The sequence below is a fragment of the Dermacentor albipictus genome, chromosome 9 (genome assembly GCF_038994185.2).
Source record: "Dermacentor albipictus isolate Rhodes 1998 colony chromosome 9, USDA_Dalb.pri_finalv2, whole genome shotgun sequence".
In the NCBI taxonomy this organism is placed as follows: domain Eukaryota; kingdom Metazoa; phylum Arthropoda; class Arachnida; order Ixodida; family Ixodidae; genus Dermacentor; species Dermacentor albipictus.
Genome location: NC_091829.1, coordinates 93,077,313 through 93,089,650, shown reverse-complemented (window position 1 = coordinate 93,089,650; position 12,338 = coordinate 93,077,313). Strand labels below are relative to the sequence as shown.

Genomic DNA, 12,338 nt, shown 5'->3' with positions numbered 1-12,338 from the left:
GGCACGCACCCACATCTTCGTATTACGCGGAGACGTGGGTTCACAACTAATACAAGTAACGCCCTCTGTTTCCTGTCTTCACGCTCACGACATGCATGTGATATGAATGACATGACGTGCATACCATAACATGAACGCATATCATGATATGTCTGTATGTCAAGCATTGATATGATCCCCTTGAATATTCTGGCATACATGACAAGAACGACATAAATTCAAGGCAAGCGTGCACGGTTTGACAGTATTGCATGACAATGCCTTATAAATGCCGACGCAGTGTATCAAGTTGTGTCTGACGTACTAGTTCTGCGGAAACCCGCAAGGTGGAGAGAAGTATTGAATAAAGGGAATAAAGGGAAGGTGGATGTCTCGTTTTCCCTTTATTCTGTATCAAGTTGTCAACAAATTTGGGCCGCTGAATATGTGCTTGCATTCGTAATGCTGTGACGCCGTGCATCATAAGTGCATCGTTATTCCAGCTGTGTAATCCGACTCTCGCCTAAGATTTTGTGTGCTACCTGCACTGGATCCAGGTGCACGCGTAAGATGATCTCGGCAAGTTGGAAGCAGAACACCGGGTGATGATTGCATCCGTTCAACAGCGATTTAAATCCAAGTTTCAGTTTAAGTTTCAGTTTATTGTTCATTCAAGATACATAGTTGGTTGTTAGTAGTATAAAGGCGAGGGTCCCAAAGTCAGAATATTGCAGCGGGACACTCGATTAACAAGAATAACCTCAAGAAGAAGAAGTTTTTTTATGAGCACTGATCTCCACACGCCGGGCAGCAACACACTGCCTCCGTGTTTCTCCCGAAGCTCATACCGGATTTTCACGGCCCTACTGGTCCTTACAAGGCCACTCATTTAAACATCGAGGGCTGCTCCTCCATGGTGCACCGAATGTCACTATGCCAGTGTCTTCGCGGCGCAGCCATGGCGAGTACACGAACCACGCCACTCGTCCGAATGGCTATTGTAAGACACGCATTTCAGGTTGTCCTACAGCATTGCCGTCAAGTGACCCGTTTGTGTCTTACACGTGATAGCACGTGCTATCGTCAGTGAGGACTGCGTGTCTTTACCCATGTACCACCTCCATGTCACTCCTTCGCATGAATTGAACCGTTCCTAGAAATTACGCAATCATCGTTACATACATCGTTACTGACACGCACTCTCGTCTTAATTCGAGTTCCCTGCTCTCGCGCCACACACCCAAACGCTATATTTATACAAACGCAGTGGTGAACATTGCTAGCGCTTTTTCAAAACCCCAAACCATGCTGCAGAGCCAGCTGCCCTCAAAAAGCTTCGCATAACGTCGATTCCCATAGATGCGTGGGAGTGAAGCACAGAAGTAACTGGAATGCCCATGGTATTTCGTCGCACATTTTTCGAACGCATGTATCGAAACTATTGTCGTGCTGAAAATTCGTTCCACGTGATAAGCCTTGCAAACTCACCGGCTGTAATTCGTAGCTATTAATACCGGTCATATAACCAATAATAAAGTTAATTAGTGGATCTTTGTTAATTATTCCATTATGCATTTTGATTTCTTGTGCAAGTAATGACTGGCTCTCTGGTTAATCCACTTCAATGACTGGAATTGGAGCTCGTTCAACTCAATGATTGGAGCTCGTTCCTTTAACATTTCTGGTCCATCTAAATATATAAATACTTTGGAAACGCGTTTTTCATAGCAGAGAGCTTTCTTTGATTATTATTTTTCCTGTATTTGCTTCACCACACTTTCCGTTCTTTTTTAGCCAATCAGAGACAATCTCTGGTTAACCTCGTTGTCTTTCCTTTACCTTTGCCGTTCTTTCTAGCCTCCATCGCCGATTCATTTACATTTGCCGAGATGTCCTGAAGCCTCAACGCATTGGTCCGCCTAACAGTTTTCTCATTTATCACTGGATGCATGTTGAGGCATTCGGCCTTATCATGCACAGTAGTATATATATATATATATATATATATATATATATATATATATATATATATATATATATATATATATATATATATATATATATATATATATATATATAAGGACCATTTCCGCACACTAAACGCGAATAATATTCACTTGAAACATGTTCCTTGTAACCCTTCGTTTTCCGCTGCCCTGCTCTGGTTTCGAATACTAGCGCGACTATGATGATGGCGATTTCTATAGACTATCTTACGGACGCGTTTAGCTGCCGCCATCTTGCGCTGTTAACGCTGCTGTTTTCTGTCTTTGACGCCGAGGTTTCTACAGTCGATTCGCAAGCATGACAATAGTTGTATAAATGCGTTCAGCGTTTCAGGAACACGTTACGTCACTTTACGTCTGATAAAATATAGAAATTCTCTGCGTCTAGCAGCCCAAGATGGCCATGCCCATGTATTCTATATGAAATCGTCTGCAGGCGTCCGCTTCGACAAGGGGCGTCGACATATAATCACCTAACCTGAGAGGTCACCTAAGGTCACCCCACCGAGAGCAACCACCTAACGCTGTCACGACCAAGCTGAGCTCTCCAAAAAAGAAAGCGAAGACGCATCAAAAAATGAAGCCCCAGCTTAGCTGCGTGTAATGCCTTCAGCAGCAGGCAGCCTTCTTCCTTTCTATCCTTGCTATGGCGTCGCCCTCTCCCTCTCCCAAATCAGGTTTCTTTTTCTTTCTTCAGGTACAGATTAGTGCTTTTTCCCCGTCTCCGCTGTTATAAGCGCCTTATTTAGCGCTTTGCTTCGCCTCGCAGAATCTCTGCGGATTCACCAAGGCTCGCCCTATCCCGAAAAGGCTCTCCCACGCGAAGCTGAGGGAACCTGCGCGTAATTGATTTCATTTAGGAAGCTTCACAGTCACGTTGGCTTTACACAAGGCGAGGGGCATTCGTTTACTTTACGCGTTCAAAGGTAGATTAGATCGTTCTGCTATGTTCGCTCTGCGGTGAAAAATGAAATAACGCAAGCTACTGCTTGAGAGTAATCCGATAAAAAACTTTCGAGGAAACACTGGCACCACCAAAATGTGTTGTAGAGCAAAGAAGCGCCGCCAAAGAAGGGTGCTTCCATTAATGTGCTTCCGTCGGGCGAGAAATGCGAGACGTGACTTCAGGCGCACCAGAAAAATAAAAATAAAAATATAGAGGCGAAATTGTATGGCTTTTTGGACACTTTCGCGCTTTTTTTTTTTATTCAAGTACCCTAAATGCCCATGCGGGCATTACCTAGGGGTGTTACAATAAATTAGTGATATATACAGTATACGCATTTAAACAGATAATGCATGCTACAATAAAAAGAACACAAGCGGAAAAACGGGAAAACAAACAAAAAGAAACCAGTAAGAGCAATACAACTACACGTCCTAAACGCTGAAGATATATATAGATTTAAAATGGGTGTTACACAAAATCAGCGTAGCTTGGTCAATTTATACAAGGAAAAATACTTGATAAAAACGTTAACATACCATAACATATTGCATAAACAATGAAAATCACAAGTGGATCAAATTTTATGCAGTACAAGTGACCCTGCGCTAAACCAGAACAAAACCATTCGCGCAAACATCAAAATATGGTGAGGGAGAGAAAAAAAAAATACAAGGCGCGCAACAACACAGTGATGCCTATAACAAATGAGCACGAGAATACTATGTTAGTACGTTAAAATACTGTTTTAGTTTTGCTAGAAAATCATCGTGACTTAGAGCTGACACGATTTCATGAGGTAGCATATTCCAATGATATATCGCGAGAAAGAGGGGCGAGTGTCTCAAGTTAGAGCGCGCAAGGACGGGCTGCACTTTAAAGGAATGATCAAGGCGCGGGAAGATACGATGGGCGGGCCTGATGTTGCATGCGCTGAAAGACGACCCGCTGTGATATAGCTTGTGAAAATGGGAAAGAAGTCCTATCAGCCTTCGATTTTCTAGCGCGGGGAGATTTAGAGATATCTTTATGTTAGTGATGCTAGAATTTCGTGAGTAATTTTTCGTGATGAAGCGGGCTGCTCTGTTTTGTACCGACTCGAGCTTGTTTATGAGGTACGATTGATGCGGATTCCAAATAAAAGACGCGTACTCCATTTTCGAACGAACTAGTGTGGTATAGGCTAATAATTTAGTGGACTTGTTTGCCGAGTAAAGGTTACGCCTAATGTAGCCAAGGGTTTTACAAGCACTGCTAGTAATCGCATCGATGTGATGATTCCATGAAACGTTTGAAGATAAATGAATTCCCAAATATTTTATTGTTTGCGCATGTGCAATACTAATGTCGTTCATTACGTAACGGGTAACCCTAGGGTTACTGGATCTAGTGAAGGCTATAGCCTTAGTTTTTGAAACATTTATTTCCATTTGCCACTGTTTACACCAGTCGGTAATTTTCGCGAGGTCGGATTGCAAAATGTCAGTGTCAAAAGTGTTAATTATTCGTCTATAAACTACGCAGTCATCTGCAAATAGTCTTATTGTAGATTTAATATTATTGCTGATGTCGTTGACGTATAGCAGGAATAAAATTGGTCCCAATACAGATCCCTGCGGCACTCCGGATTTAACTAGTGATCGCGGAGAAGAAAATTCATTAGTAGTTACGAATTGGTACCGGTTAGTTAAAAAGTTACTAATCCATTTCGTAATCCTACTATTTATGTTAAAATGGCGAAGTTTTAATAATAAACGGTTATGAGCTACCTTATCAAAAGCCTTCGCAAAATCAATAAATATGGCGTCAATTTGTGACGAGTCGTTGATAGCTTGGTGCAGGTCAGAGACTAACTCGAACAACTGCGTCTCACATGAGCGACCCCGTTGGAACCCGTGCTGGTTAATGAAGAGGAGATTGTGATCGGTTAGGTATTTCATAATTGCTGATGATATAATGTGTTCTAAAAGTTTACATAGAATACTGGTCAGTGAAATAGGTCTGTAGTTTGAGACAGATGACGGGTCACCAGACTTAAAGATTGGAATGATTTTAGCTATTTTCCATTCGTTAGGAACACATCCTGAATCAATATATTGTTGAAAAAGAGCAGCGAAAATGCGAGATATCACTGGTTTAGTCATTTTTAGTAGTTTTGGACAAATTCCGTCTGGACCGGGAGCCGAGCTGTTAGAAAGACGATCAATAGCAGCTTCAATGCCCTTTTGGGTGATAACGATATCACTCATGATGGAGGTAACAGAAGCGAGTTCAATGTTAGCCGGAACGGGAAGTTCACTTGTAAAAACAGAACAGAAGAAACAATTTAATGCAGTAGCGACCTCCATTGATGAAAGTAATTCATTGTCTTTCCTTATGGAAATGAAGCCTGATGATGATGGTTTGGGGTTTATTACTTTCCAGAATTTTTTGTGTTGTGGGCTAACATGTTCGAAATATCATGGTTGAAAAATTTGTCTTTGGCTGCTTCAATTTCAGTTTTGCATAACTTCGATTGTTCCCGATAACATTTCCAGGCATCATCAGATGTCGAATTTTTAGCTTTTGAATAAGCGCGCTTTTTTTTATTTATACAGCGCCTTACGTGAGAGGTGAACCACGCACTTCCAGTAGACAGAGTTATTTGTATTTTTGGTATGTACTTTTCTTTAAGTTCAGTTAGCTTGTTACAAACAATCATCCAGTTATCATTGCTATCATGATTATGCATCCCGCTCAAGAATTCTACACAAAAAGCCGAGAGCTCGCTGGTGATCATTTCAACATTTGCTCGCGCATAATCATAAATGGTTTTCTTTTCCTGTACACTTGTTTTGCGCTTTATGTCGTATTCACAGTGAAGGACGTTGTGGTCACTAATGCAATCTAACACATGAACAGACACGTTGACAGGTTCAGTGGTCAGCACAAGATCCAAGATAGCATCCCCCCGTGTTGGTAACGAAACTATTTGGCTTAATCCGTACGAAGAAATGACGTCAAGAAAATCCTTACATTCAGCTTTCCTTGGGCCGCCTTCAGCTGTAACCGTCCGCCAGTTAATTCCAGGATAGTTAAAGTCACCAGCAAGAATAATAGGTGAGCCGGGAAATTTGTTACTGACAAAGCTAAGCGATTCGTTAAGGCATTTAACGAACGTGTCCTGCGAATCTGGAGGACGGTAACAAACACCAACGGCACAAGTTACACGTGATATCTGAAGCATGACCCACAAAATTTCAATACAAGAACCCGTGTCAAGTAGGCGTGCTTGGAATCCTTTTTTTACTGCAATTATAACACCACCGCCTCGTGTTACTACCCTGTCTTTTCGAAACAAAATAAAGTTTTTAGAAAGAGATAATTCATTGTCGGACACGTCGCAAGACAGCCATGTCTCGGTACCTAGTATTATATCAGCTGAGCAGGACTCGACAAAAGCACAAAGGTGATCCTGTTTTTTGAAAATACTTCTGAAATTTGCCACAATAATAGACAGTTTTTTGTCATCCGCATTGAAACGTCAATTGCCATTCACGGGAGTCTCAGGTCTAGGGATGGCGACCACTTCATTGTTTGAAGGGTCGACTGTGAAAGTTCTGTTGCCCATTATAAGTTTATCAAACTGCAATTTATATTTTTCGTTCTGCTGGCGCTTCGCGCGTGCGAAATCACGGAGAGTTTTTCTGATTAGTTGCATTCGCGGCGAAAAATCTTCCTCGATCCAGACTCGAGGGGTTGCAAGGTCTTTTAGTTTGAAAGAGTTTTTCAAGATATTGCTTTTGTCTTTGAAGTTCAGAAGTTTAACCACAATGGGCCGAGTGCGATCGGGTTTACGTTGACCGACTCGATGGGCTCGCTCTATTTCACCTGCTTGGATACCCAGGTTTGCCTTGACAAATTCAGAAATAAGCTTTTCCGTATCGCTCCACTTTTCAGCAGCTTGTTCGGGAATACCCTTGAATACGAGATTATTTCGCCTCATTCGATTATTCAAGTCATCCACAACGATGTTTGCTTGTTGAATCTGTTTCTGCTCTATATTCTTCAACTGCACTTTAGATTCTTGAAGAACAGAACCGACAGCTGTAACGCTTTCACTCAAGTTGTCAACAGTCTCAAGTCGCTCTTCAATTTTCGAGAGTCGCCTTTTGACGTCTGTCACAGTAGTGTGGATATCTTTAAGTTTATTGGTCACTTCCTTGTGAAATCGCTCGTTTGACACTGTAAGTTCTTTCATTAATGTCACAAGTTGGTCAGTCTTATCCGGACCCGGATTAACCTCAACATCTCCCGCACAGACCAGTAAATGAACAAGGGAAAAAAGTAAAACTACCAGGCGTCCACCCACGAAGTAGTGCCTACCAAAGTAACACGACCGGAGCCACACAAGGCTGCATGGCTCCACAATTCTTCTCGGTTGAACGAAACAGCCAATGCGGGCGCGGTAGGTGCACAAATCAATACCCATAACTAGACAGTCAATGACAGTGGACACAATGGGGAGTTGCAGCCAGCTAGCGATTCAAAAGTCCTTAAAGACGCACATTGCTACACACTCACCTAGAAAAACAGCACACTGTTAGCTCGAAGCTCTGGGCTGCAAATCCCGCTCGGTCGGCGTAGGCGATCCTTTTTACGGAACAGAACAGCCGACTAGAGGGTGCTGCAGGCGACGAGCAGTAACAGGACCAGTGAACTCTTGATTGTACCGGATTAGATGGTGATTTCAATACACGGCACGAGGAAGTAGGGCACGTGTCTCGTTGATCAGCAATCCGCAGGAACCAATACGATTCAGCCGACGCAGTTAAACCCAGTACTGCGCACCCTCAGGGCAGTCGGAGCCTAGAAAAACAGCACACTGTTAGCTCGAAGCTCTGGGCTGCAAATCCCCAGAGCACTGTAGTACTGCACTTTACTCCGCGAGAAACAGCTCGTTCCTTCTTTCTTAATGCTAATGGCGACCTTTTCAATTCCGCACGAGTGACGAGCCAGTGACAATGGAATTATCCCTAGGGCGTATTCTTCGCACGCAGTTTTCATGCGATTAAATGGACGTCTCAGATGTCTGCGTTGCCTGAATTGCCCTAGTCAGCTCACGTGGGTTCTCTGCAGCTGTGAAGACAGGCTTTAGGCGCCTTCGTTTTCTTTATATAAAAGGAAGCTTTTTTGGCCTCTTCGACATTCTGGCTGCTACTGCCGCCGTGCTGAATAACGCCCACACATGACGGCACTCCTATCCTTTTACCCCTAAAAGGCGTGCTTTTTGCCGCATGTCAAAACGCACACAAAAGGAAGACACATAGAAGACAACATGGGCGGCTCCAACTGATTCAATTTGGACTGTGACCTATGAATGTACGTATACGCACATAAACGCACGCGCAGGCTATTCACAAACCTACGTCATCGGGCAGTCAAACAATCTCGCTTCCGATTTGGAGAGCGAGATGGATGTATCGCTAATGCAAGTTGAACCTTTCTTTTTATATAGTAAGCTTGGATTAGCTCACATGCTGTTTGATTTCTGCTTCTGCAGCACCAACTAGGCCAACAAGCGCCCCCTTTCGTTCTGTTGCAACTTTTTACCCCTACTTGTAATCGTTCCTGCGTTGTTATATCACCATTGTCATTTCATCGTCGCGATTCTGTCGTAGAGAGTTCATTGCCGCCATCCCGTTGTCATCACGCCTACGCTTACACATAGAAAGGGTGAGCTAAGCTCGGTAAAGTGCGCTTGGCGGGCTGCATCAGTTGCATCACACTGACGCCATGCACTCTTCCACATACGATCGTCGTCATCTTTATTATATATTTGTCGTCGTGCCATAGTCGTCACGCCGACGTCATGGCGGTATTGTCATCGCTGCTTGGCCAATGTCTTGCTGCATAGGCCGGTACAGGACACAGTGCAAACAAACACCGGACATAGTGCGAATTGAGACGGCCCGCACCGCAAGGTAATTAATGTAGGTGGAAAATTCAATTCCGACACCAACGTGGCATCTTTACCGTGTCGTCCTCAGTTTTTTCATCGCCTTCATCGGGATCTTTCTTTCCGTGTCATATCCTTGTCATCCTTCGGCCTTCTTCGCACGGTCCATATCGTGGCGTTGTCATATGATTGTCCTCACACCCCCATGTTCAAGCCTTCGTCGCCATTGCTGACCATTGTCGATATGCCGTTGTAATCATTTTAGCGCCGCCATTCAGTTGTCTTCACGCTGTCGTCGTCATTTCAGCTCCGCCATAGCACCCTCACTACATCGTCTTCATGCCTTCGTCTTTATACTATTTCCATCACTCCACCATCAGCGTCCCGCAGTCGTCCTCATCCCATGGTGGTCATGCCATTGTCTAGACACCACTTTCGTGATATTGTTATACCGTTGTCGTCATTGTATAATCGTCGTGGCGTCGTCGTTTTCAAGGTGTGGTGGTTCCATTGTTGCTGCAGGGATTTCAGTGCCGTCATTCCGTCGGCACCGTGCCTTCGTCGTCATTCAATCGCGGTCATTGCGTCGTCATCGTACAGTCATCTTCATGCCGTCGGGGTCATTCCATCCCCTTCTGTGCGTAGCACGTGCATGATCGAGCGCTACAACCATATGTTTAGCGAAGCGGTTCCCAGGAAAATATGGTTAACAGAGTCGCATAACCTCTACTTGCGAATACTTGCTGAGCAGCAAGAGCGTTCTTCGCAAACAAATAAAACCTTCGCCTAAACCAATTCCCACTGCACGTGGGATCGGCATATTTTATTCGTTCTTTTTTTACTAATGATTGGAAAATTTATTTGAACGCAGCGCGTGCTATTCCACGATCAGAAAAGTAACCTGTGTAGAGAAACCTTGAGGTCACTGTTAGCAGAACATCATTTTGTGATTCATAAACTTTGCGCGATTTGCTCGACCTGAAGGTGGCTTTAATGATGTTTTTCGCAAGCCCACATTAAAAAAGGAAAAGTTCCTCAATTTCGTGTTTACGCTTGATGAGCTACAGATGCTTGTGGTCTCCTGGTCCCGATTTCTTTTGAGTCTTTCCTCAACACTATCTTGCGTGGGGTTTCCCTGAGTTTAGATTAGGCCCAACGCATGTCACCCGGCACTGCCTCCTTCGTGGTTTATCCGAAGGCACCCAATGCCGCTTAGTCCACCGCCCTTCGGTAAACGCTCTCTGCTAGCGTTGAATGCGCGCGGAGCACCTGCGCACAACGTCTGAAATAAGGGCCAGGCACGCGCAAGAAAGGCTAGTGTGTCCATCGGCCCGTCCGACCACGCGAACATGCGAAAGGCATGGAACACTGGTGATTTATGTGGATTCATTGTTTTTTTTGTTGTCTTTGTTCTTTGAGTTTTTTTATTTCGAAATGTAAATAAGTCTCGTTCCAGAAAACAATATATATGAGGCTAAAATATAGAAATACCGAAGTCAGTGAAAGTACTTGGGATACATTTCTCTAGTTCTTACTACTCACATGACAATACTCACATATTATTAAGCCGGATAACTGGAATTTTAAGCCGCATTCGGTGCCTTAAGCCCAACCAGCTCTGTGAGGTTATTTATTCACAAATCGATGTGTATGTATTACCTTAACTACTGGCATTTCGGTTTGGGGAGGAACTACCGAAACAAACTTAACGAAATTATTGAGAATATAGAAGCAAATACTGAGGCTTGTAGCAAACACTACACTTCTCGCACATAGCGACCAACTTTTTAAAAATATAGGATAATCAAAGTAAGCAACCTCTATCAATACGAGAGTACTGTCTTAGCAGCAAGCGCTCAAACTTACTATTCAGGGAGATGGCGAATGTTTGCTTAAAGGAAAAGGCCTATGAAACAAGAAAAACAGAAATGGTGAATGTTCCTTACTGCCGTGCTAATTATGGCTTATCAAATGCATCGATATAATCTTCCACGAATTCCAAACCATTACAATTGCAAATAAAAAAGTGTAACAGAATTAGCCGTTGTTTTTGTTGTATAAACGACATTGTAATTTGCTTAAATTCAGCAGGTTTAGCAGGTCTTGTTCAAATTAGGTAGTGCAATATCAAAGTGTAGGAGATTACGTGGGCTTTCTTTTTGGTGGAAGCTGTGTGAGAGCCACGCTTTCAGTTTTCTTTTGGGGCCTAATCTTTATTTAGAGCAATGTGCCACTTAAGGAACAACAACAATGCTGTGACATTGCCCTCTCTTTCAGCTGCTGTCATGGTCTTATAAAGGGGGCGCAAGATTCCTCAAGCCTTTATTTTAAAGGCTTCTCCCTCCGCCTCCTTCTGCGCTGTACTGTGACGAAGCAAATAAAACAACCAATAAATCAATCTGAAGTACAAAGCGCAATCATTTCCTTGCTGCGCTGTAAAAAAGCTTTAGCTTCTTCGTGAATTTCTTGCCATTGACATATTGTCGGGTTAGTGTGTTAGCTGAGCCGTGCGCGGTAGTTAAGATGATAATGTTTCTCGGAATCCCCTTATAAACGGGGCGGCGACAAATAGTCACCTATCCTGGTCGATTTAATCATGTTTTATTACATTTCTCGTCATCTATGCTTTTGCCTATGTATTATCCGTTCCAAATTTCGTATTAGAAACGTCTATCATTATATTGTATGTTATCTCCGCTTGCACTGACTCTGAATCTATGAATCTCTCTCCTGCGTTTTATGTTTTCACAAACACTATAAACGTCTTTTGATTATCTCGAAAGCTGACCTGTTATTTATTTATTTTATTTATTTATTTATTTTACCCTCAGGGCAAAGCATTACAGAGGGGAGTGGGTAATACATAACACTGAAAATACAAGCAACAGCAGAGAACAATTACCAAGACATAGATAAGTTAGAATAAGTGATCAACGCAACATATCATTCAATACAAGCGGTAACAGCAGTCCGAAACAATACAGGGTCTGTGGCAATTGAAGAAGGAAGGTGGTTCCAGTCATATGACGTGCGAGGAATAAAAGAATGTTCTAGTTTTGCATGTAGAAATGCCTATCTTATGTATGTGATCTGTGCGGCGTGAAACATATGAAGGGCGAAGAAGTAACTAATAGCCAATGGACGATGATGAAATATATTGTGAAAAAGGCACAGGCGTGCAATTTTGCGTCGTGATGCAAGTGAAGTTAGGCCCAGGGTAGTCTTCATAGTGGTTACGCTTGATGTTCGCCGAAAGTCAGAAAGAAGAAACCGCGCTGATTTGTGTTGTAACATCTCCAGTAGGTCGATCAAACTCATAACACCAGGGTCCCAGATTGATGAAGCATATTCCAGTTGTGAACGTACGAGTGTGGTATATAGTAGAAGTTTGATGTTAGTTGGGGCTGCGTGAAAGTTGCGTTTCAGATATCCGAGCATGCGATTAGCCTTGTTAGTGATGTGCTCAATG

The 12,338-nt window shown here is 43.2% G+C and overlaps 1 protein-coding gene across 1 annotated transcript in view; it reads right to left on the bottom strand.

Annotated features, from left to right (window-relative positions):
- Positions 1 to 7,632, bottom strand: part of LOC135919123 (glucoside xylosyltransferase 2-like) — a 79,137-nt gene extending 71,505 nt beyond the window's left edge. Inside the window, exon 1 of the mRNA XM_065452850.2 lies at positions 7,495 to 7,632. The gene's annotated coding sequence lies outside the window, so the exon portion shown is untranslated. The remainder of the gene's footprint in view (positions 1 to 7,494) is intronic.
- Positions 7,633 to 12,338: the final 4,706 nt, after the last annotated feature.